Source organism: Aythya ferina, assembly GCF_964211825.1.
Source record: "Aythya ferina genome assembly, chromosome: 2".
Lineage (NCBI taxonomy): Eukaryota > Metazoa > Chordata > Aves > Anseriformes > Anatidae > Aythya > Aythya ferina.
The window spans coordinates 68,808,845-68,833,348 of NC_140297.1; positions in this window are offsets into that span (position 1 = coordinate 68,808,845).

Genomic DNA, 24,504 nt, shown 5'->3' on the forward strand with positions numbered 1-24,504 from the left:
TTATAAAAACCAAAAGTCATTTGTACTTATCAAAACAGAATTTATTAAAGCAAGTGGTCAAGCAGGCAAAACAGCACTGGGCGGCCAGGGAGTCTCTTTCTCCACCAACGGCGGGCCTTACCCCTGCCAGGGTCCCCTTTTATTGTCTAGTGGTCCCGGGTTGAGTGGCACATCCTGGTTTCTTCTGTGGTTGCGCAACCAGTTGCTACGGGGTCATCACGGGCTCTCTGGTGGTCACAGGGATGAAGGTCATAGTCTTCCTCTGCATTGCGGATTGATCATCCTTTCCTTATTTGGGCATTTCAGTTACTGCAATTGTTATCTTGCAGCAGGTAGTTATCACGATTGTCTGCTCAACAGGATGTGGCGGTTGAGATAATCAAGTTACAGAGGTTAAACAGCTTATCTGGTAACCTCCACCAGTTTGATAGACAAATTCTTTATACACTCTTTATTACAAACCCACCATATGGAAGCAGAAAGATGTTAAGGCATTTGCAGAATTAGCACAGAGGAGATATCTATGGTTCGTGATATTTCAAGGACTAACTGCAGCAGAACTGCAGCAAAAAAAGAAAGGGAAAAAAAAAAGGCATTAATATATATATATTGACAAGCTATCTAAACAGTGAAAATATATATATATTTGGGAGGACTCTCAACATTGCTAAGGTTAGAATAAATACCTAAATAAAGATTTGATACTGGGTACTATGCCAAAATACAGCAAACATGAATTAGTGGTCATTCAGAATGGTACCCTGAAGATGTTAATTAGAAAGGGCTTTCAAGTAACAGAACACATTTTGCAGGAAGATGCGTAGGAAAAAGATTAAGCCTTTGGTTTATCAAAACAGACCTGAGGTCTGAAGTCTTGAAGCTGCAACCTGACCACATTGCTTAATCCCACTACACTGGAGCTCCCTTGGAGAAAAAATGTGATCCAAGCCTTCCAAAACTGGAGAGCTTTTGAAGATCACTGTTACCAGAAATAAGATGCTATTGAGCTAAACTTGTAGCCTCAAATGAATCGCAGAGAAGAAGCATCAGCATTTTCTAGTCAGAGCAGAAGTGTTGTTTGCTTCACAAGGGGCTGACTCCAACCTGAAATACAATGCTGCCATTCTGCAAAACATGTTCCTCCCTTCAGTCCTGACATGACTGCAGCATTGTGATATTCAGATACTACAACACCTATTTTAAAAGAGAGTCCATTTGCTGGGATGTCATTTGACGAGCTGCACTCTGCTGTTGGCAAGGAATTAAAGAAAAATACATTGTAGACCTAAGTTCAGGCACTATGAAGATGCTACTGCTGTGGCAGTAATATGAAGGAAAACAGGGCAGAGGAAGAGAGCATCTCCTCTTAGGGGAAGAGCAGTCTCACTGATGAATGAGGTAAGACAATTAATAGGTAGAGGAGAGCAAAACAAAGGATGAAAACTAAAATCAAATTATTAATACAAGCAGTCCACACAGGTGACAAAAGCACAGATTATGGTATAAAGACCAAGGCAGGTAGGAAGGAAGGCAGAAAGCTAGCTTGCTTTTGGCATCACTTTAAGATGGGAGAAGAAAGAAGCCTAAATGTCTAGCTGGCATGCAGAGGGCTGCAGGAGGACTCACAAGCCATGAAGTCCAACCCAAGCATGTTGCATACAGTTAGCAGTAAGGATCCAACTTTTCACAATCTTTCCTGAGGACAAAAAACATTTGAACATCAGGAAACTCATACACATGTATGAACCATGCTGTGCCTGAGACATGGTCATCTCCCAAGGACAGGCTTTAGGAAGCTTACTGGGAAAGAACAGAAAGTGTGATTTCAAAGCTGTCAACAGACCCTACAGTGGAGGACATGAAGCACAAATGCCCTTTAAACAATAATGGTGACATGCTCTGATCTGCTAATAACAAATGTAGACCAGAGACAAGAAAAAGACATTTTTTCAACACTGCAGGGGCACAAAGCTCTATAAATGTCATCAGATCAACAATGTGGGTTACAATGAAGCATGCACCTCAGTAAAGATGAAAAACAGAGGTATCATCAAAGGATAAAAAAAGTCACATATGAAACATAAAATTCACATACAAGTTTAATAGTGCTGTTTGAGCCAGATGCAGCTGTTCATTGGCCTTGGATTTTGTACTTAAGAGACACAAAAGCTAAAGAATTGTTTTGCCAGGTAAGCATCCTCACTAAGTAACCCTGATTAAGATATCGTATTATGACAGTATTCTGAAAGGATGAGCAATGCTGCAAACTTCGTGGTTCAAGGCTTCACAGTTGAATGAAACCATCTCTTACCAGCTGTCCACAGGCTCCATCAGCTCCACAGATACTGCATCGTACAGGTTAAAAATGTGTTTCAGTTAACAAATGCCTTTTTTATCTGCACCTACAAGAGTGCCTGGAAAGTTTATGAATGAGTTAATGTGTGCTAAATGATGCCCTCGTGCACAGAGATGAATGGAGAAAGCATGGAAAATGTACCAACAGTTGGAGAAACAGAAGATTAGACTGAAAGCTCTGAAATGCAATCCAAGGTGTATGACATGGAAATCAAAATGTCTACTCAAGAGGATCAGAAAACAGAGCAACACAGCACATGGGATGGGCTTGCAGAGAAACCACCAAGAGCCATCACAGTCATTGCAGGATTTCCTCACCACTGCCAGTGCAACAGAACCATCATACAGGTTGGTGACTTGTGACTGGACATGGACACCCACTGGTGCCAGAGCAGATTTAGGAAAAATAAATAAATAAATAAATAAAAGTCAACAGGGAAAGACATGAACAGAGACAATCTAGTTGGACTGTACAGAGTTTTGAAGCTGCTGATAAAAGTCAGAAATAAAATCTGTATTGGTTTCACCTCCCCTCTAGCCTACACACAAATGTTTTTGTTTACAGCTCATTCTAACAGCATCAGGATGTTTGATTGAGCATTACTGTTTACAGCAAGGGAAGAGCATTAGCTAACAGGGAAATTGGAGGTTCTTTTTCAAACATGCTGTGACAAATTGTAGTAACCTATATTGTATTTTTTATAGAGGGAACAACATGACCCCATTATGACAATACAGATGTTTACCCATTTTGCCTCATTTGCAGACACAAAAACTGTTTTCAATGTAACAGCATTTGTCTGGGTATGTTTTAGTCCACTGAAGCCAAAGCATACCAGATTTGTCAAATTCTTTGCAATTTGTACTGAACAGCCAACAAGATATGGAGAAAAAAAAAAAGTGTATATATATATATATGTGTGTACATATATATATATGTGTGTATTCTGGTAAAGCAATGGGGCAAGTCATTAAGTTGGAAGTAACATCACAAATAAAAAGCATAAAGTAAACAGAGACAAATATCCTGTACACGAATTCTCATTTTCTGCCAGATAGTTACTGCAGACTTCTCCAAAGCACCTTTTAACAGAGGTAACTACTAATGCTAGAGATGCTGCGTATGTTGAGATACATAGAGCTAGGTATCCCAATTAGCTGTACCTCTCAGACATCCCTTTGCTGCAATAGGGAAACAATGCCAAAGGGACTCTGTTCTAGGCTCTCCTTTGCACTGGTGGTACCTGCAGTTTATCAAGGTAACGTATTGAATTTTCAGAGCAGTTCCTGGGTCCCCAGTTTTGTTCTTTTCTTGCTAGTCAGTTTACAGAGGCTGATTGCATTTACAGCTTTGATAAATTCTGTGCATTGAGGAGAGCACAAATTACATATTGCCTCAGCCCATGTGGGGATGGACAAAGCTGCTTTGGCATGTTGCTGTCTTACACCCTCTGGTTGGAGGTTCACATTTCCACCCTTCAGGTACCCTCCTTCCCAGATCATTGCATTAGAAATTCGCTTCTGGATCTATAATTACTTGCAGCCTGAATGTAATGAGAGGTATCTGCTCCAGGGGCTCTCAGACTGAACCTGTTTAGCCCACCCCAGTGACAATGGGGCAAGGTGGTACTGGTCTTATGTCAGCCCCTGCATAACCATCCTGAAGCCCACCGCAGAGAGCCTTCCATTCCCTTCTGACACCCTCTCTAAGGCAGATGAGGTCTAATTGCTGCTGTTGTGCTCCTGCAGTAGCAAAACCCTCAGGAGGGTGTCAGGCAAACAGACACCAAAGTAATGGACAGGATGTCCATAGCCTGTCAGAGGGCTATGCAAGATGCTTGGGTGGTGTCCGGAGAGAGGCAACTTGGCTGAGGAGGCAATCTTAGGAAAACAAAGCTGTGTTTTAAAAAGATTTTTAAAAGCTCTCTTAAAAAGAAGGTGAAAGATCTGAGAAGTGGCGCAAACAAGCTGTAATGAGAAGCCTAGGTAAAACAGAAAAAAAAAAAAAAAGAAAAAAAAAAAAGATATCAGGGAACAGAGAGATTGTGTGAGCTCATTGGTGGCTGGTTTTCTTACCACACATGAGGCTCGCATGTTTCGTCAGTAGAGCCCCTACCCACAAGCAAGCACAAAGCAAACTGCCATAAACCCACTGTAGTGCTACTGTGTAACCTCATCACCTGTGCTTGGGTTAGAAGAGGCTTCATTTATTAAAAAAAAAAAAAAAAAAAAAAAAGGAAGCAAAATGGTTTTGGCACAGCACACCAGTGCACTTACATGTATTGCCTGCAGCCAAAATGTCAAGCAAAGCTGTGATAGGCAACCTCTAAAATTACCTTGTTTTGAGATTTGGTTTCCTGAAAGGGACCCATGGTGCTCCGGAGGGGACAACATTTACAAGCAGTTTCGTCAGATATTTGCTAATATATATATATATATATATATATATATATATCATCTCGTGCAACTGTCACATGCATGAGATCAAAAAGGTGAGCAGCAAACTGGCATCGAGGCCACTCGATGCAGCTGAGGGAGCCACCAGGGCCTGGAAGCCCTCGCGAGAGAAGCTGAGGAGGTGTTGACAGAACCAGCAGCGTGAGCGGCGGGCCATTTAAAACGGGCGTCACCGCCATTTTGCAGCCACTCACTGAGGCGATCGGCTCCGGGGCAGACACGTTCTGCAGCAGAGTGGGGGATCGGGACAGGTGGGGCTTTTTGGAGGCAGCCGAGGGAGCCCCCAGGGCCCGGCAGCCCTCGCGAGGGAGGCTGACGAGGTGTAGGCGGAGCCAGCAGCGCCCCCTCCCCGGCCGTTCAAAGGCAGTTCTTGGCGATGAGGGCAGCGTGCAGGGCGTGCATCCCTCCCTCCCTGCTCAGAAGAACAGCTGATCTACCGACTGCTTACCTATAGCTAAACCACCATGGTCTGCACTAGGCAGAAAGCTCTTTCTAGAAAGCCTGTGGCTACCCAGACTGAGTGCCTGCTCAAAAATGTAGCAGTTCAAGTTTCTGGATGCAAGGAGTGCCTGAGCCTGTTGCCACCCTCAGACGTCAGCAGAGACACCATGTGTGTGAGGTGTGAGCAGGAATGGAAATGGGTTCCTGCTCGGCATTGCAGGCAACCCCCCTCCCTACCGGCCTCACCTCCCCAGGTGCCCTTACACAACAGGTTTGAGGCCTTGGAGCTTGAGAGATTGGTAGGTGAGGATGAGGTGGAAAGTCCACCCAGGAGGATGCCTAGGGCAAGGAAATTGACTCCATGCCTCAGGCTGCCTCCACTAAGAAAAAAAAAAAAAGAAGGAAAAAAAAAAGAGAGTGATCATAGTGATCATTGTACTGGGTCTGGCTGGGATGTTAACTTTCCCTTCAGCAGCCCATACAGTGCTGTGCTCTGCACTTGTAGCTAGAACAGCTGTGGTATCACACCAGCGTTGCTGCTGAGCAGTACTGGCACAGCATCAGGACTCTTTCTAACCCTCCTAGGGGGTGGACAAAAAAGTGAGAAAAGTAACATCACTAGGGCAGTTGACCTAAACCAACCAAAGGGATATTCCATACCATATGGTGTCACACTCAGCAATAAAAAGGTGGAAAAATGAAGAAGAGGGGAGGGGTGGGCTCTCGCTGTGAAAACATTGGTCCTCCTCCTGAACACTGCCTATATGCGATGAGGCCCTGCTTCAAGGACATGGTCAAGCATTGCTTGAATCTGTCTCAAAACAGTCTTGTGGCAGGTGGCAAGGTGTGGGGGAGGATATAGGCAGGTACCTGTCACTGGTGTCTCCTCCAATTGTTTTGAACTTCACCCCTCAACAAGTGCAAAATCCTATGAATCTCATAGAATGTTTGAGAGTCGTATGTCCTGACCCTGATAATGCCAGAGAACGACAGCTTGCAGCACTGTGCTGGGTCCTGGCTTACTCCTATCAAACACTATTTAACATCATCTAGCACCTTGAAGAGAGGGAGGAAGCCTCTGAGTCTGATGACCAGATAACACATGCTGTGGCTGACCCAGAGGACCAACCGACTATGGTATCAGTCACCCCACAGTCAAGTCAAAACAATGGAAACGGAAGTCAGTTCGTTTAGTAAGGGAAGAAGCCTCTCCTAAGAAGGAGGGAGAAGGGAAAAAGGCAGGCACCTCTAAAGCAGAACCATCGCAAAAACAGCAGGAAAAAGAGATGGAAATCATAAAAGAAACAGAAACCATCTGATCCCTATCCCTGAGTCAGTTGTGAGAAATATGAAAGGATTATGGTTGACACCCAGGTGAACACATCCTCACCTGGCTGCTTCGATGCTGGGACACTGGGGCCAATAGCCAACAATTAGAAGGCAATGAAGCCAAGCAGCTGGGATCCCTCTCTAGAGAGATGGTAATTGACAAAGGAACTGGGAGAGGGACACGGGTTCTCAGCCTCTGGAGGCAACTCCTGGCAGCTATGAAAGAAAGGTATCCCCATATGAAAGATACTGTATCTCAAATAGGCTAGTGGACCACTATGGATAAAGGTCTCCAGCATCTGCAGGAATCACCTGTGCTGGAGATGGTTTATAGTGATTTGGACAATGCCCAGACACCTCAAGATCCTGATGAAGTCCAGTGCACAACATCCATGTGGCGTAAATTGGTGCAGGGTGCACCATCATCACATGCCAGTACGTTGGCAGTAATTCAGTGGGATGAGGGGATGGGACCAACAGTGTATAATCTGTCCTGCCAGCTTCAAAAATATGAAGACAATCTCTCTGCTCCGCTATGGGCCTGTGCCTCAGCTGTGGAGAAACTGTCCGAAAGACTTCACCACCTTGTAGAACAAGCATATCCCTCCTCATTCAGACGGAGTGATATTTTAGCCACTAAGAATCAGTATTTTCCTGCTCAAAAGAGAGAGTACCCAAGACGCACACTACATGGCAGCTTGTGGTTTTATCTGCGTGACCATGGGGAAGATATGAGGAAATGGGATGGTGTACCTACTTCAACCCTAGCTGCTCAGGTACATGAACTGAAAGGAAATACAGCATCAAGAAGAGGGGCTCCTAAGAAAAACACTGCTCCAGTTTCTGTTGGGCAGTTCCCCAGAGGCAGTAGAAGAGCTGATGTTATTCTTGACCCTGATGAAAGCACCTCTGCTTCACATTTGCAAGAATTAAGTGGCAGACACTCCAACCAGAACTAGAGTGGCCCTGCCTCTGGCCAGGTAGAAGAGAGGGATAACCAGATTTATTGGACCGTGTGGATCCGATGGCCTGGCACATTGGAACCAAAAGAATACAAAGCTCTTGTGGACACTGGTGCACAGTGTACCTTAATCCTACCTTGGTAGCTTAATCAGGCTACCAAGGGACAGACCTCATCTGTATCTCTGGAGTGACAGGGGGATCCCGACAACTAACTGTATTGGAAGCTGAAGTGAGTCTAACTGGGAATGAGTGGCAAAAGCATCCCATTGTGACTGGCCCAGAGGCTCCATGCATCCTTGGCATAGACTATCTCATGAGAAGGTACTTCAAGGATCCAAAAGGGTACCAGTGGGTGAAGGGAATGAGGACACAGACTACAGGATAGTCAAGAACTGGAGACCCTTTATTGTTCCTATCCAGATATTATATACCTTCTGACACGTGCTGCACATGGCTAGCATGCATGGTTACAGGCTTCTGATTGGTGCATTCCTTTTGATCACGCATAGCCCTCCATAGGCCCATCCGAGCCTAGCAACTTCTTATTGGTTCCCACTCCATCTTACACTGCCTGGTTACCATTCTACGCCCTTCTTCTTAACCCTTAGTGCACCGCCATATCAGTCAGCTCCAGTTTATCACCAAAGGGGTCACCCATAATTCCCCCTTTTTTTTGTTTCTACAAGCCAAATCATGCACAAGAAGCGATTAATCATGTTTTGCAAACAGTGCAACAGGCATGGTATAACTATTATAACTGCAACAAACGCGATAAGCAAAATAATCACACCTCTCACCAACTCCGTTAGCCACCCAGTTATTCTTAATCCCTTTAACCAAGACTCCAATCCCAGTAAGCTGTCGTTAGCTTATGAGACAACTCACTCAGTTTTTTACTGTTGACCAAAGCTGTAAGCTCATTATCTGATAATGGAATCCCAGCCAAGCAGGTCATGAACAGACTGTCTGCGCTGGCCATCGAGAGACACATGTGGTCCTGTCCCATCATGTTGGCGAGGGTGACCCAAATGTCTTGTCTGAGCTGGATTGAGACCCATGTGGCACCAAAACTGCAGAGGTGGAGGAAGGCGGTGGTCCCAGCCAAGGCTGCACGCCACAGGCTGGCATCCATTGTGGTCTTTGTCCTGTGGAGACACAAGCGTACCCTCGTCCCCAAGTTACTAGCTGGCATGGTCCTTCCCACCCCCCGCTATCCAAGTTTCGCATCATAACCATCACCTTTCCTGTTTTAACTGATGTTAGTTCTGATTCCATTGTTTTGAAATGCTTGATAAGGGGTGGTACATCTTCATGTTGAAAAGGTAGCGTTAAATGATTAATAACATAGATTACTTTAGCTAACTTATTCTGTGGTGTCTCTCGAGTCTCCCTGTTTTTGTTTTGCTAGCAGGTCCTTTATTGTGTGGTGGATTCGTTCTACTATGGCTTGTCCTGTGGGTGACCGTGGGATGCCTGTCTTGTGCATGATACCCCAAGTGTCCAAACGCCGTTGCAGAGTGGCAGGTCCATTATCTGTTTTTATTTCTTTTGGGATGCCAAGGGCAGCAAAGGCTGCACGAAAATGTGCTTGGACATGACAGCTAGTCTCGCCTGCCATTGTCGTGGCCCAGATTGCGTGTGAAAAGGTGTCTATGGATATGTGAACATATTTTAACCTTCTGAGTTCAGGAATGTAACATCAGTTTGCCAAATCTGGAGGGAGGAGAGGCCCCTAGGTTTGATGGTAATCAGTGGACCTGTCTGCTGTTGACAACCTGGGCAGGTTTGGACTATGAGTTTTGCCTTTCCTATAGGGATGGCAAATTGTCTGGACAATACTTTCACTGCTTGGTGAAATAATCGGTGTGACAAACGAGCCTGAGATAGTGCATTTGGTACTAGGACTTGCAATGCTACGTTAGCTAGCTGGTCGGCTCAGGCATTCCCCTTACACCCGGTAAAATGGTGTGACTCCAAATATGAATTATGCAGCATGGATGGGTACGTTGCTCAACAAGGAATAGCATTTCCTTGAATGCTGCAAATAATCTTTCATTCTGAATGTTCCTAATTTGAGATTAATTCATTTTAACACTCCCACCACATGTTGTGAATCTGACACAATATTCACTGGGAGCCGATGCCATTGTTTAAATGCCAATATTAGTGCATGTAATTCTACTATTTGTGGGGAGCCTTGAATGTTTTCCATTATGTGATTCCACTGGTTCCCTTGTTCCCATGTACCTACAGCTTTTCCATTCACCCCAACCCATCAGTGAATACAGTTTTTCCATGGACAGAGTGCCATCTATATAGGGGTTTAACCTCAAGTTGTGCATTGTTATAAAAGGTGAACATTTTATGAGATGGGAGGTGTATATCTAATTGGCCATCAAAGCCCGAAAGGGCTGCTTGCAGCTCAATGCTATTCTGGAGGCACCAGTCAAGGTAGTCCTTAACTGTCAGAATAACAATGCTTTTTGATTCCTCTCCACCTACCTCTATGATACGTTCTCTGCCCTTCTTAATTAAGGCTGCAAACATTTCAATGGGAGTTGCAAAGGTCTTAGTAGGTTGATGAGGTAAGAACAGCCATTCTAGTAACAATAGCTTCAAATTTCTAGTAACAATAGGATTCGATGTGGCGGAATCCCATTGCGCGATGATAGCTAAAGGTTGCGGATTCTGGTTGCATATGTAGAACTGAATGGGTAAATTTTCCATGTGTCGTTGGCATTGTTGGGCTGAAATTTTTTCCTCAACGTTGCTTAAAGCTACTCTGGCCGCATTAATCATCTTTTGGGGTGCATTAATGTCCATGTGCCCCTTCAAAAGTTCAAACAATGGTGCTAAGATTTTATTATCAATGCCACAGAGTGTTCATATCCAATTTATATTTCCTCTAAGCTTCTGGACATCATTTGGCATGTGGATTTCTGCTGTGATGGCTACATTTTGGGGTTGAATACTCTCCTGTAATTATCTTCCAGCCTAAGTATTTCCAAAGTGCCTCCATCTGAATTTTTTCTGGCACAATTTGTAACCCTCTTTTTTGCAACTTCTGCTGTAGAACAGGCAGCACTTCTCGCGCTAAGCTCTTGGATGAGCTGGAGAACAATATATCATCCATATAGTGATAAATGTACACATGAGGGAATTGCCTTCACACAGGGTGCAAAGCATATAGTTGGGGAATTTTTCATCCCTTGGGGTAAGACAGTCCAATGACATCTGTCCATGGGTTCACTCCTTTTGATTTTCGGGACTGAAAAGGCAAATCAGGGATCGTCTTCAGAGTGAAGTGGTATAGTGAAAAAACAATCCTTCAAGTCAGTAATTAGTATATTCCAATTTTGAGGGAGCATAGTAGGTGAAGGCAATCTGGGCTGGAGAGCTCCCATGTTTTCCATGACGTTGTTTATCTGGTGCAGGTCATGAAATAGTCGCCATTTCCCACTTTTCTTTTTGATCACAAATATTGGTGAGTTCCAAGGACTAGTTGTGTGGGTGATATGTCCTAATTCCAATTGCTCTCTAATAGGTTCTTGGAGTGCAGTGACCTCTTCTGCTGAAAGCGGCCATTGATCCACCCACACTGGCTTCTCAGTTTTCCAGGTGAGTTTCATGAGTGGTCACTCGTCAACGGCCACTATCGAAAATTTTCCAGAAAGCTCAGGGTGAAATTGACCTGCCCCCTCACATCTCTTACCAGGAGGCTGACAGGTATTGGGGCAGCATATGGCCAAACGTGGTATGCTGAGCCTTTGTGAGTCTTAATGGTAAGCATATATTTTCGCTTGCTTGTTGTTTAATACTTGTAAATGATGGTTCAACTTTTCCTACTTCCAGTAATTTCAACATTGCCTGGAGAGCCAGAGATGCAGACTGCCGCAAAATGGCATCACTGAGCCTAGCCTGCAATCTCAGGTCCAGCAACGGCTCAATCCCCATTAGTTGCGGGATCCTGGCTCCCATAAAAGGGTCACCAGGCTGTCTTTCCAAATTTTGTAAGGCGGCTGTTTCTCAGCCTTCTCTCCACTTTTGTTCCCACCGCAACTTTTGTGTTGGGGTTAAAATCATTGCAGCAATCTGGCAACAGTCATAGGGCACTAACAATTGACCAGTAAGGACGTTCTCTAACAGTGTCTGAGTAAATGGTGCATGCAACCTGTATGTACTTACCATCTTTCAGAATTCTTCAATTAAATCCCATTGAAAAGCGTGATACTCATTCCGATCATTGGCACACACTTGTACCAGGAAAGCTATTCCTACTGGGTCCCCGTTCTTGAATGCTTCCTGGCATACCTGCTCCCATTGCTCCTGTGGATCAAAAACTTGAGCTCCCAGGGACGCGTTGTTAAGGGGGGGACAATGTGGGAGCCAAGGGGGCTCGCAGAGTAGGGCTTAGCAGTGTGGGTCCATGACCCTCCTCTTGATTGTCCCCCAAATCTATTACATTGTCCTGCTCTGGTGGCTTATCAGACTCCGATCCCAGAGTTGTCACGATTGCCCGGGCGGCGACGCTCTGTACCTTCTTCTCTGCCTGCCACGCTTTTAAAATCTCCACTACCAGGCACCACGTGGTCAAAACTTCAGCAGCGGTCATATCACCACTTGATGCTGCCTCCCACACTTTCTCCCCTGCTTGTTCCTAAGTCTTTACATCGAATACAGCTGAGGCCATCAAGGAGACCCTTTGATTTTGCAAAAACGTCAATAGTAGCTTTATCTTAAATGGGTTATATTTTACACCCCTTTTTATTAATAGATGCGTTAATTTTAGTATAGCCTCTTCTTCTACTGAAAGATTTGCTCCCATTGTGAATACCCAGCCGCTCACCTGTCCTTCAGGCAATGTCCCAAGGTTGAAGCTGCAGTCTGACTGCGTGCTTGATTCATTCGGCTGGGTTCCCTCCGAACACTCATGCAGCGTTGCTCTACCCCTTATCACATCAGGGTCACCATTTGAAGAGAATGAGGACACGGACTCCAGGATAGTCAAGACCTAGAGACCCTTTATTGTTCCAATCCAGATATTATATAGCTTCTGACCCAGCTACACGTGCTGCACATGGCTAGCACGCATGGTTACGGACTTCTGATTGGTGCATTCCTTTTGGTCAGGCATAGCCCTCTATAGGCCCATCCGAGCCTAGCAACTTCTTATTGGTTCCCACTCCCTCTAATTCCGCTGGTTAGGACTCTATGCCCTTCTTCTTAACCCTTAGTGCACCGCCGTATCAATCAGCTCCAGTTTATTACTGAACAGGTCATCCATAGGTGGGCTTTTGGCATAGCTCCTTTGAGCACAGAGAAGATTAGGCAGCTGTCTACCATGCCTGGCCTTTCAGAAGACCCTTCTGTTGTAGGATTGCTGAAGGTTGAAGAACAACAGGTACCAGTTGCTACCAGAACGGTGCACCAATGGCAATATCGCACCAACCAAGACTCCCTGTTCCCCATCCATGAATTGGTTCATTGGCTGGAGAGTCAAGGAGTGAATGCAAGAGTCGCTCACCCTTTAATAGTCCTATATGGCCAGTGTGAAAGTCTAATGGAGAGTGGAGGCTAACAGTGGACTATTGCAGCCTGAACGAAGTCACGCCACCACTGAGTGCTGCAGTGCTGGACATCTAGAACTTCAGTACAAACTAGAGTCAAAGGCAGCCAAGTGGTACACCACAATTGATATTGCTAATGCATTTTTCTCCATTCCTTTGGCAGCAGCATGCGGGCCGCAGTTTGCTTTCACTTGGAGAGGCATCCAATACACCTGGAATCGACTGCCCCAGGGGTGGAAACAGCCCTACCATTTGCCATGGGCTGATCCAGTCTGCACTGGAACAAGGGGGAGCTCCTGAACACCTGCAATACATTGATGACATCCTCGTGTGGGGCAACACAGTAGAAGTTTTTGAGAAAGGGAAGAAAGTAATCCAAATTCTCCTGAAAGCTGGTTTTGCCATTAAACAGAGTAAGGTCAAAGGACCTGCACAGGAAATCCAGTTCTTGGGGGTAAAATGGCAGGATGGACATCGCCATATTCTGATGGGTGTGATCAATAAAACAATGTCAATGTCTCTGCCAACCAGCAAAAAAGAAACACAAGCTTTCCTAGGAAAAGGAAAGGAGAGGAATTTTCCTAGGGAAAATTCCCACTACACACCGTGTGACTGACACTACGTGCAGTAAGTGGATAGCATTAATTACACAGTGGGCTCGAATGGGAAAACCTAATCTCCCAGGAGTCCTGGAAGAGATCATGAACTGGCTGGAAGGCAGAGATTTTGGAGTGCCGACGGAAGAGGTAACCCATGCTGAAGAGGCACCACCATATAATGAGTAGCCAGAAGACAGAAAGAAGTATGTGTTGTTCACTTTAATTAAATTATCCTTATCTCAACCCGTGAGTTGTTCTTTACTTTACTTCTTCCCCCCCTCATCTAAGGAGGGGGAGTGAGACAGCAGTTGTGGTGTTTAGCTGCCTAGCACAGTCAAACCACCACAATCATTGTAGGCGACTCACTTCTCAGAGGAACAGTGGGCCGTGTTTTTCAGCCTGACCCTACCTGTAGGGAAGTCTGCTGCCTCCCTGGGGTCAGGGACATTGCCAGAAACCTTCCTGACCTGGTTCACCCCTTTGATTACTATCCTCTATTGATAGTCAAGGCTCGCAGTGATGAAATTGCCGAGAGAAGCCTGAAGGCTATCAAACAGGACTTTAGGAGACTGGGATGATGGACAAGAAAGTCCAGGTGGTGTTTTCCTCCATCCCTACAGTGTCAGGGAGGGGTGCAGAGAGGACACAGAAAGCCCACCTGATATACACGTGGCTCAGATGTTCGTGCCAACCCAGATATTTTGCTTTTTTTGACCACGGGGCGCTTTACTTGGCACCCGGATTGATAACTGCAGATGGGTCCCACCTATCTTTAAGGGGAAAATGGATACTAGCCCAGGAGCTGGCAGGGCTTATTGAGAGGGCTCTAAACTAGGTAAGAAGGGGGACAGGGATGAAATAAGGCTCATTAGAGCTGTGCCAGGGATAACAGTGTCAGGGACGGGGAAGAAGGCAATGGTCCAACTGAAGTGCATCTACACTAATGCACACAGCATGGGCAACAAACAGGAGGAGCTGGAAGCCATCGTGCGGCAGGCAGGCTACGACTTGGTTGCCATCACGGAGACGTGATGGGACCAGTCTCATGACTGGAGTGCTGTAATGACTGGCTATAAGCTCTTCAGAAGGGACAGGCAGCATGGAAGGGGTGGTGGTGTGGCTCTCTGTATCAGAGAGAGTTTTGATGTCATGGAACTTGAGGCTGGGAATGATAAGGTTGAGTCCCTGTGGGTTAGGATCAGCAGGAAGGCCAACAAGGCAAGCATCCTGGTGGGGATCTGTTATAGACCGCCGAACCAGGATGAGGAGACTAATGAGGAGTTCTACAGGCAGCTGCAAAAGTTGCGAAATTGTCAGCGCTTGTTCTCACGGGGGACTTCAACTTCCCAGATATATCCTGGAAGCACAACACAGCCCAGAGAAAGCAGTCTAGGAGGTTTCTAGAGAGCGTGGAAGATAGCTTCCTGACTCAGCTGGTTAGTGAGCCTACCAGGGGAGGTGCCCCGCTAGACCTCCTCTTCACAAACAGGGAAGGACTGGTGGGAGATGTGGTGGTTGGGAGCTGTCTTGGGCAGAGTGACCATGAAATGGTAGAGTTCTCCATTCTTGGAGAAGCCAGGAAGGGGATCAGTAAAACCTCTGTCTAGGACTTCTGGAGGGCCGACTTTGAGCTGCTGAGGACACTGGTTGGTAGAGTCCCTTAGGAGGCAGTTCTGAAGGGCAGAGAAGTCCAAGAAGGATGGGCGCTCCTCAAGAAGGAAATCTTAAAAGCTCAGGAGCGGTCTGTCCCCACATGCCCAAAGACAAGCAGGCACGGAAGAAGACTGGCCTGGCTGAAGAGGGAGCTGTGGCTAGAGCTTAGGAAAAAAAAAAAGAGGGTTTATGACCTTTCGAAAAGAGGGCGGGCACTCAGGAAGACTATAAAGATGTTGTATAATGTTGTTTTTTGATGTATAAGGATGTGGTAAGGCTGTGCAGGGACAAAATTAGAAAGGCCAAAGCTCATCTGAAGCTCAATCTGGCTACTGCTGTTAAAGACAACAAAAAATGTTTTTATAAATACACTAACATGGAAAGGAGGACTAAGGAGAATCTCGAGCCTTTACTGGATGCGGGGGGAAACTTAGTTACAAGAGATGAGGAAAAGGCGGAGGTGCTCCATGCCTTCTTTGCCTCAGTCTTTAGTGGCAATACCAGTTGTTCTCTGGATACCCAGTACCCTGAGCTGGTGGAAGGGGATGGGGAGCAGAACGTGGCCCTCACTATCCACGAGGAAATGGTTGGTGACCTGCTACAGCACTTGGATGTGCACAAGTCGATGGGGCCAGATGGGTTCCACCCGAGGGTACTGAGAGAACTGGCAGAAGAACTGGCCAAGCCTCTTGCCATCATTTATCAGCAGTCCTGGCTATCGGGGGAGGTCCCAGTTGACTGGCGGCTAGCAAACATGACACCCATCTACAAGAAAGGCTGAAAGGCAGACCCGAGGAACTAAAGGCCTGTCAATTTGACCTCAGTGCCAGGGAAGCTCATGGAGCAGATTATCTTGAGTATCATCACATGGCACTTATAGGGCAACCAGGTGATCAGGCCCAGTCAGCAGGGGTTTATGAAAGGCAGGTCCTGCTTGATAAACCTGATCTCCTTCTATGATAAAGTGACACGCTTGGTGGATGAGGGAAAGGCTGTGGATGTGGTCTACCTTGACTTCAGCAAGGCTTTTGACACCGTCTCCCACAGCAATCTCCTCAAGAAACTGGCTGCCCTTGGCTTGGACTGGTGTACACTTCGTTGGGTTAAAAACTGGCTGGATAGCCGGGCCCAAAGAGTTGTGGTGAATGGAGTCAAATCCAGTTGGAGGCCGGTCACTAGTGGCATCCCCCAGGGCTCAGTAGTAGGGCCAGTTCTCTTTAATATCTTTATTGATGATCTGGATGAGGGGATCGAGTGCACCCTCAGTAAGTTCGCAGATGACACCAAGTTAGGTGTGTGTGTCGATCTGCTCAAGGGTAGGAAGGCTCTGCAGGAGGATCTGGATAGGCTGCACCGATGGGCTGAGGCCAACTGCATGAAGTTCAACAAGGCCAAGTGCCGGGTCCTGCACCTGGGGTGCAATAACCCCAAGCAGAGCTACAGGCTGGGAGAGGAGTGGTTGTAAAGCTGCCAGGCAGAGAAGGACCTGGGAGTATTGGTTGATAGTCGGCTGAATATGAGCCAGCAGTGTGCTCAGGTGGCCAAGAAGGCCAACAGCATCCTGGCTTGTATAAGAAACAGTGTGGCCAGCAGGGCTAGGGAAGTGATTGTCCCCCTATACTCAGCTCTGGTGAAGCCACACCTTAAGTATTGTGTTCAGTTTTGGGCCCCTCGATACATGAAGGACATCAACGTCCTCGAGCAAGTCCAGAGATAGGCAACGAAGCTGGTGAGGGGTCTGGAGAACAAGTCCTACGAGGAGCGGCTGAGGGAGCTGGGGTTGTTCAGCCTGGAGAAGAGGATGCTCAGGGGTGACCTTATTGTGCTCTACGGGTACCTTAGAGGAGGCTGTAGAGAGGTGGGGGTTGTTTTATTCTCCCACGTGCCTGGTGACAGGACGAGGGGGAATGGGCTAAAGTGGTGCCAGGGGCGTTTTAGGTTGGGTATTAGGAAGAACTTCTTTACCAAAAGGGTTGTTAGGCATTGGAACGGGCTGCCCAAGGAAGTGGTTGAGCCACCATCCCTGGAGGTCTTTAAAAGACGTTTAGATGTAGAGCTTAGGGATATGGTTTAGTGGAGGACTTGTTAGTGTTAGGTCAGAGGTTGGACTAGGTGATCTTGGACGTCTCTTCCAACCTGGATGGTTCTGTGATTCTGAAACTCAGGTGGCTATACTGAGGATTTTACTGATTTTTGCATGACTTTGTCCTACTGGAATTAGGGCTTTATTTACATTTGGAAGGAAGTGAAGAGATTGTTCTGTTTCTATGTTTCACGTAGAAGAGCCTGAAGCATACCCAGTGACAGCACATTTTACTTACTTTTAAACTCTGATTCTACCTTTGGGGACCATAAAGTTCATGCTGAGAAACAAAAACAGCAGAAGAAAAGCTTCTGAGCCAACATCAAAATATTTGAAACACCCGATGGTGAATTAGAGAGCACAGGAGCTTGCAGTGCAGTCCTCTTGTCAGGAGTCTTTCAGAGAGGGCTGGATCTAGGAAATTAACGTTACTGGGATGATAAAATTTATATCACACTGGGAAGGAAAGGGAAATAACCCAGCAGCAAAAACAGAGATGGTAAAAGATGTTAACAGTTCCTCACTGCAGTACTTTGCTTCTTGTAATGTTTTCCCCACATCTCTATGCACTTGTGTCTTTTGATCTGCGTGTCCTCCTTTGTGCCAGTTCCCAGAGGGCTGCCAGGAGACACATAGAGCTGAGCAAACCAGCTGGCTTGTATCGAGACTGGGAGGAGATGGGGATTTGGACTCCAAGGACTACTGCAATAAGAGAAAAAGTTCCCTTGTCCTTTTTCTATTGGCACCTCAATGCTGTCCACAGCACAAAAACTTTGAACCAAAGTGTTTCTACCTGCATTTCAACAATGCCCATGCTGTTGATTTGGCCTGCTTGGAAAGGGCCAAGTAGGCTGACTGGATATTTGTGCCGGTTACTGGAAGACACGCTTGCCAAATGGTAACACAGAACCTAAAATCAGTGAAACTTGAGAAAAGAGAGAGCAGCAACAACTTACCAACACTAAAAGGCCATCTGGAGTGAGGAAGGGGTGCAGTCGTGATGTTTACACTCAGTGACTACACCATGCTCAAAAACCTCTTTTCTTTTCCCTTTTCATTTCACTTTACCTATGATGGTAACAAACCTATTAAATTAAGTATTCAGCACAGCCTAACTTCACCTGTCAAGGAGCTCTGTTGCTTGTGCACTTTAACCACCAAAGTTCTCTTGAACCTGAACTCCTACCTGACAACTTGCTGGCTAAGTATTTAATAGAAGCTAGCCCAGATGGCAGCTATCATCATGTATTTGGGAAGGATGAGGAAAGCCAGAAATTAAGGTTCTTGTTCATTTCTCCCCTGATCCAGGGTGGTAGAGAGCCTCAGTTAAGGAAAGACCTTAGAAATTAAGGAGCTGATGGAAAAATTGCGTTCTCCCCTCACCTGGTGCAGACGAGGGGCTGTGCAGCAAGCACCACAGCAACTCACAGCCTGCCCAAGCCTGCTCTTCTGAGGAGTGAGCTACAGCTGCTTCTCCATGCATCAACTCTGCCTTCAGAGTTCTGCCCAACGGTGCCCTAAATGCTGCTAAAGCTGATATAACAAAGCAAAGGGGAAACTTCACATTATTCATCAGCCCCAGGTTCTCCACAAAGGGAGAAGGAAGGAGGGCTGAGTTGCTACTGTTCTCCCAGAGGAGAAAGGCTGCTGCTGCATTCACCACCACCACCACCACCCCCCCCCCCCCCCCCCCGCAGCCCAGCCCTGCAAGCCTCATCCCTTACCTCCATGCTGGAGAAGGAAGAAAAACCTTTTCCAAAATGAACTTTAAAAAAAAATGTTTTTAGGAATAAACTAGCAGCTTCTACCAAGGCATACTGAACTTCTTTGATAGTCAATAAGAAAAACATTTGAAATTTCATTGCAGCTTCGAGCATTTAACACCCTGAGGGTTAGCTCAGTGCATTCCTCTGAAGGCTTCCTGGCACAGAATTAACCGGAACATACATCATCCCTTTTACAGGCAGCATCATTTCTGATATCTTCAAAGATAACCACATGGATCAGGGGGATTATTGTGGCATTAACTGCTCTGATTACATTCCCTACAGTTTAATAATGAGCACTGAGACTGTAGGTGTATCAACAGAGTTTTAGATTTGCGAGCAAGGAAAGTTGGGGATTATTAGCAGAATGTGAGAAAAGAAAAGGTCACGCACTAAAATGTGCCTCTCAGGATGCAGATGACATTCAGTGGGGCAAGAAAAGTGATTTCTCAATATAGCGTCATGAGTTTTCTGATTAGAAGCAATAGGGATTTTGTTAGGAAAGCTGTATATCCATCTTGTCACATCCGGACTGCTTTGACTGTGAACTTAACCCATTAAGAAGTAAGAAAACCACATTTTGCAGCACCTAACATTAGCCTTTAAAAAATATTAGCTATGCTCTGTGCATGGTTTATTATGTTCCTGTTTATCTGTCAGGGTCTGCAGTGAAAGCTGCACCACCTCCTGAATTTTATTTTATTTTTTAATCAGTAAAAAGAAAATTAACTTCATGGAAACAAAAAGCCAGAAAATGGGGTCTCTGCAAAATGGTGGCTGCTAGCTGCACTATTGTTCCTCCTACCTGATGTTTTCCCCAAGGAGATATGCTGCTCTCTCCATTGGAAGTTTTTGGTTGGTACTTTATTGAGTAAAGCACAGAGGTAGCTGAAGAACCTTACAGCTAAAATTACAAGCTACCAACGAGATTAAACATTTTTCTCAGGCACATTTACTGAAGATAATGCAGAATACGTTTACAATTCTATTGTTCTATCTCTCTCTGCTTGTTAAATTGCAGAAGACAATCTGTAGTTGCTTATTTTGTATCTAAGCAACTGTCAGACTCCATATCTACTAATAAGAAAGGGTACAATTATATGCTGCTACTTTAATTAGCTGCAGATGCCTATGTTTATGAAATAAAATGTAAGATTTTCTGTGCAGAGTCTTGCTTTTATGCAAATAGCAAGAACACTTTTGTAGGTTTTTCAAGGTTTTGTTTGGCCCATGCAGCTCGCTTCGGGCAGGGCACAGGGCACATACAGACAGTTGCCAGCATGTGTTAGACCACGGGCTCGGAGCCCAGCTGCCCCAAATGCCCAACTGAGAGAGCTGATGGGCATGGATGGGGCAGTGCCTGATAGGCCTTTCCAACACCCCCAGTGCTGGAGAAAAGCAGGTGCTTACCCCTGATCCAAAGACCAATAGCTATCAGCATGCAGCCTGCTTTGGGCCACTTCTTGCAGTACCCCAGGGATGTGGCTTCAAAGTGACTAAGTTGGGGAAGAATGTTTAATGTGAATTTCTGATCTCATCAAGGTGCTTCCACAGCACATAGTGATGCAATGCAGCATTTTTCTTCAGAAGAAGTCAGAGCAGGGCTAGTGCTGAGGTTCTTTCTCTGTGTGTAAGAGCAGAAGGGAGTGCCAATAAAACAAAATTAAAATCCAGTCTCTTTCAGAAACCCACAAAAACACAGGCATCATAGTATATAGATGAGGATAACCTTGTTCAGGATAGAAAATACTTGTTAGATACTTGTCTCTAATTTCCAGTATTCAGTAGTTTTAGCCTTGTTTCCATGGAAACAGTGCTTTTGTGATGATGCTGTCCTGTAAGGCAGCAAGTAGATTCACACATGTATATGTTCATACACGTATCCTTCTCCTGGCCTCCTTCAATTTTGAACAAATTCACCAGCAAAGTTGAGGTTCCAAGGAGAATGAGATGCATGTGAGAGCATCTACATAAGGGAGAAGTGATCTTGCGGTTTCCCAGGCAAAGAGGTCTAAATAGATGGTAGAGAGCCTGCCTGAGAGGAGAAGGAGAGCCAGACCACCTCTTAACTGTTGCATCTGCAAGAGCTTCAGTGGCAAAGGTCATCCTTGCTTGGACATCAGCCACTCTGTGTCACACAGCATAGGTCCATGGGAAATTGGTTCTTGTATTTGGAAATCAAGGTTCCTGTTCAGAAACTTGTAAAATGCAAGAGTTCAGCTTGAAGGCTTAGGATGCCAACAAAATAACCAAAGTCGGTCTTCCCTGTTTATCCGTATTTTGGGGGTATATTGCCCTGCCACATGAACACTTCAGAGAAAGAAGATGAACCAGTCAACCAACTTCATCTCATTTTGAAGAAATGAGTTACCACACTGCCTCTCATGGTAATGCATGCAAGAAAAAGGACAGGTCGGATTATCAATCTAAATTAGGAAGAAACACTGAGCATCTGTCACCATGTTTCTCATTTCAGAATGATACAAAATCCTTTAGCATATCTTTATATTTAGAGATTTTATGCCCCTCTGTTACTGTTGTTATCCAACTGCAAAGTTATACAAGACTGCACCCTAGTAGGCTGCAAGGGCTTGCAAGCATATAGCCCCTGCCTTTGTCCTCTTTTACTGCACTTCCCAATCTCTAATCAGCTCTCTGCAAGGACTGGCAGCCATTTCTTTGCTTGCTGCAGCACAAACTGTCAGCAGAAATGCACACCAGATGCTTTTCCACAGAGCCCAATTTTTCTCTTGCTCTTATTGCACAGTTCTCAGTCTGAATTCAAGGTCATCCTCACAGAAAATTCTCTGTATTTGGTCTCTCTCATGCATGATGTTAAAGTACAGGATGCCAAGCAGTGCTCCCATACCAGCTACTGCTGAGTATATACAGAGGCAGAGGAACCTGGCTGAATGAGACACCTGCTGGCTGGAGCACTGGCATTTATTCAAAAGCTTCAGTGGCTAGCTTATCACATAGGATATCTGTCACAAAACCCCATCAGCCTTACCTCAAAGAGGATTGAAAAAAAATAATAATAAAAAATCTGTGCCTAAGGTTAGCCACATAAAACCACTACAACTGTATTAACTGATGTGCTACAGGTTGAAAAAAAATAAACTTTATTTGCTCCCATGGTGATTTTAGCAGAAATTCAGGATTATCCCCTTTGCAATAGCAGGTTTGTGCCTTATGATAGGTTTCACAACCTGTGCATAAATAACATTCAGTATCAGGTAAAGTCTACTGCCAGCCCATTTTTGCCACACTGATGCATGGTATGGTAGGAATATTGCCCTCTCCTGATACCAAAACAGAGCAAGTACAACTCAAGGAAATAGTATGCAAAGGCACAGGTTTCAACTTCTGTTACCCTGAACTTCCAGCTCATCTCGTCATGCTCCTCTCCACAGGGTTTGATAGACCACACGAAGTGAAGCCACAGGAGGTAAAAAGCCCAGAGTGGTACAGTCTAAGTTCACCCTGACCACATGCTCTTCCTTTGCTGTAACTGTGATGTTGAAGCTTCTCCTGGCAGCTCTGCATCACTGCACAAACCAGTACATGGCCAGTAGTATGGGCACTTGCAGCACACTTTGCTTCAGGTACTTTCCAGCATAAGTAGTTATCCAAGTGGTGGCCCTTGTCTAGAGGGGGAAAGGAGAAGATACACGTGTCCTTTATCACTTCCTCCTTAGAGATTTTGGGATTTTTTTTATATTACCCTATGCATCAAGGTTATTAACTGACAATGGAGGCCATTGCCATCAGTACATCAAACACCTTACTGCCCTTCTACCCCTTAATTGAGAATAAGGGGCATGACGTGTCCTTTCAGGGAAAACTGGGTGCCTCCATTGTTATCACCACTGGCAACTTGAGGGTCAAATACCACGTGCTTAGCATAGCCAAAAATGAGAAGAAAAAAAAAAAAAAAAAGGAAAAAAACACTCTAAATTCGGTAAACTGTCTTCTTACAGGTGCTGTTTAGCTTTCTCTGATATCTTCACAACAATCTTTTTATAGCATAACAAAACTTTTTCTTCCATAAGTCTGTATCATTTCATCTTGAGCCTTAACAATGCTGTTCAAAATTTTCCACACAAAACTGATGATTCCATCGAGAGACAAAGATTTAACAGCAGTGCAGCATGAATTGGATCATCTGATGCCTTTCCATATATTGCCACCTAGTGGTAATTATATTTGGGGATTGGAATTGCACTGCAAAATTTTGTTGACAAGAAAAAAAATATTTCAGCATGGCTATATAATGACATTGGAAAATAGCTGTGTCTTTCAACATTGGAAGATGCAGTGTCTTTGCTGGATTTACATCTGTGTTGGTGCTAAGTTACATGTTCCTTTTCTGCTTCTGGAAATCACCTTCATACCTTTCCTTGTCACTACTTCTCTCCCTGCTGAAGGAGGATCAGAAAAATTTGTTTCTTTCACGTTTAAAACTCTCACTGGAACCTCTCCCTCCCTGCACAGCTACAGCACCACCCCTTTCATTCTTCCCTGTACCACAATTGCTATGCATTTTCTTCTGTTTCAATTAATTCTGAAATCCTTTCAACCTTAACTGTTTTCCTCGCACCACCCCAAATGATGAGATTTACAACATCTTTCTGCCAAAATGCCAGGCCTTCACCTGGCTCTTGTCTGACCACCTTGACACCTTTCCTCTCCACGTTTTTCCCCCCCCCTCCCTGATGCAACATCTGCTGTTCCTGTTGTAACCACCCTGCAGTGCCAGAGCTGCTGATGCACCTTTCTCCTGCCATAACACACACTCGTTTTTTCTGCTCCCAGTCTCAGATGGGTCATGGTAAAACTCTTCAGCTACTTCACTCCAACATTCTTCCTTGCAGCAGTGATATAAGCCTTACCAGATAACACAGCACTGCATCAGGTAGGGAACACACACACCATCTTTTACGCCAGGGAGATTAAAAAAGACACTGTCCAGGTACACAGACTAAAGGTATGAAATAGAAAAAAGAAAAAAAAAGAAAAGAAAAAAATAATAATAAAAAAAAGCCATGTATCTCTTGCAAAGCAATAAGGAAGGTAAGGGTGACCATGTGATCTTGGCTATCTTTTTGCCTTCCCGGCAGTGGACCCTAAATTCAGCTTAGTGGGGTCAGGGTTCTGGACATGGGCAGTCAACATAGTTGTCTCTGCACTATGCTGGCTCTACAATTCAGGCTCTAGGTCATCAATCAAGGCTTTTTCTTGGTATCTGCATTCACTTAAAATTAGCAGTACTTCATTAAAAGCAACTCGCC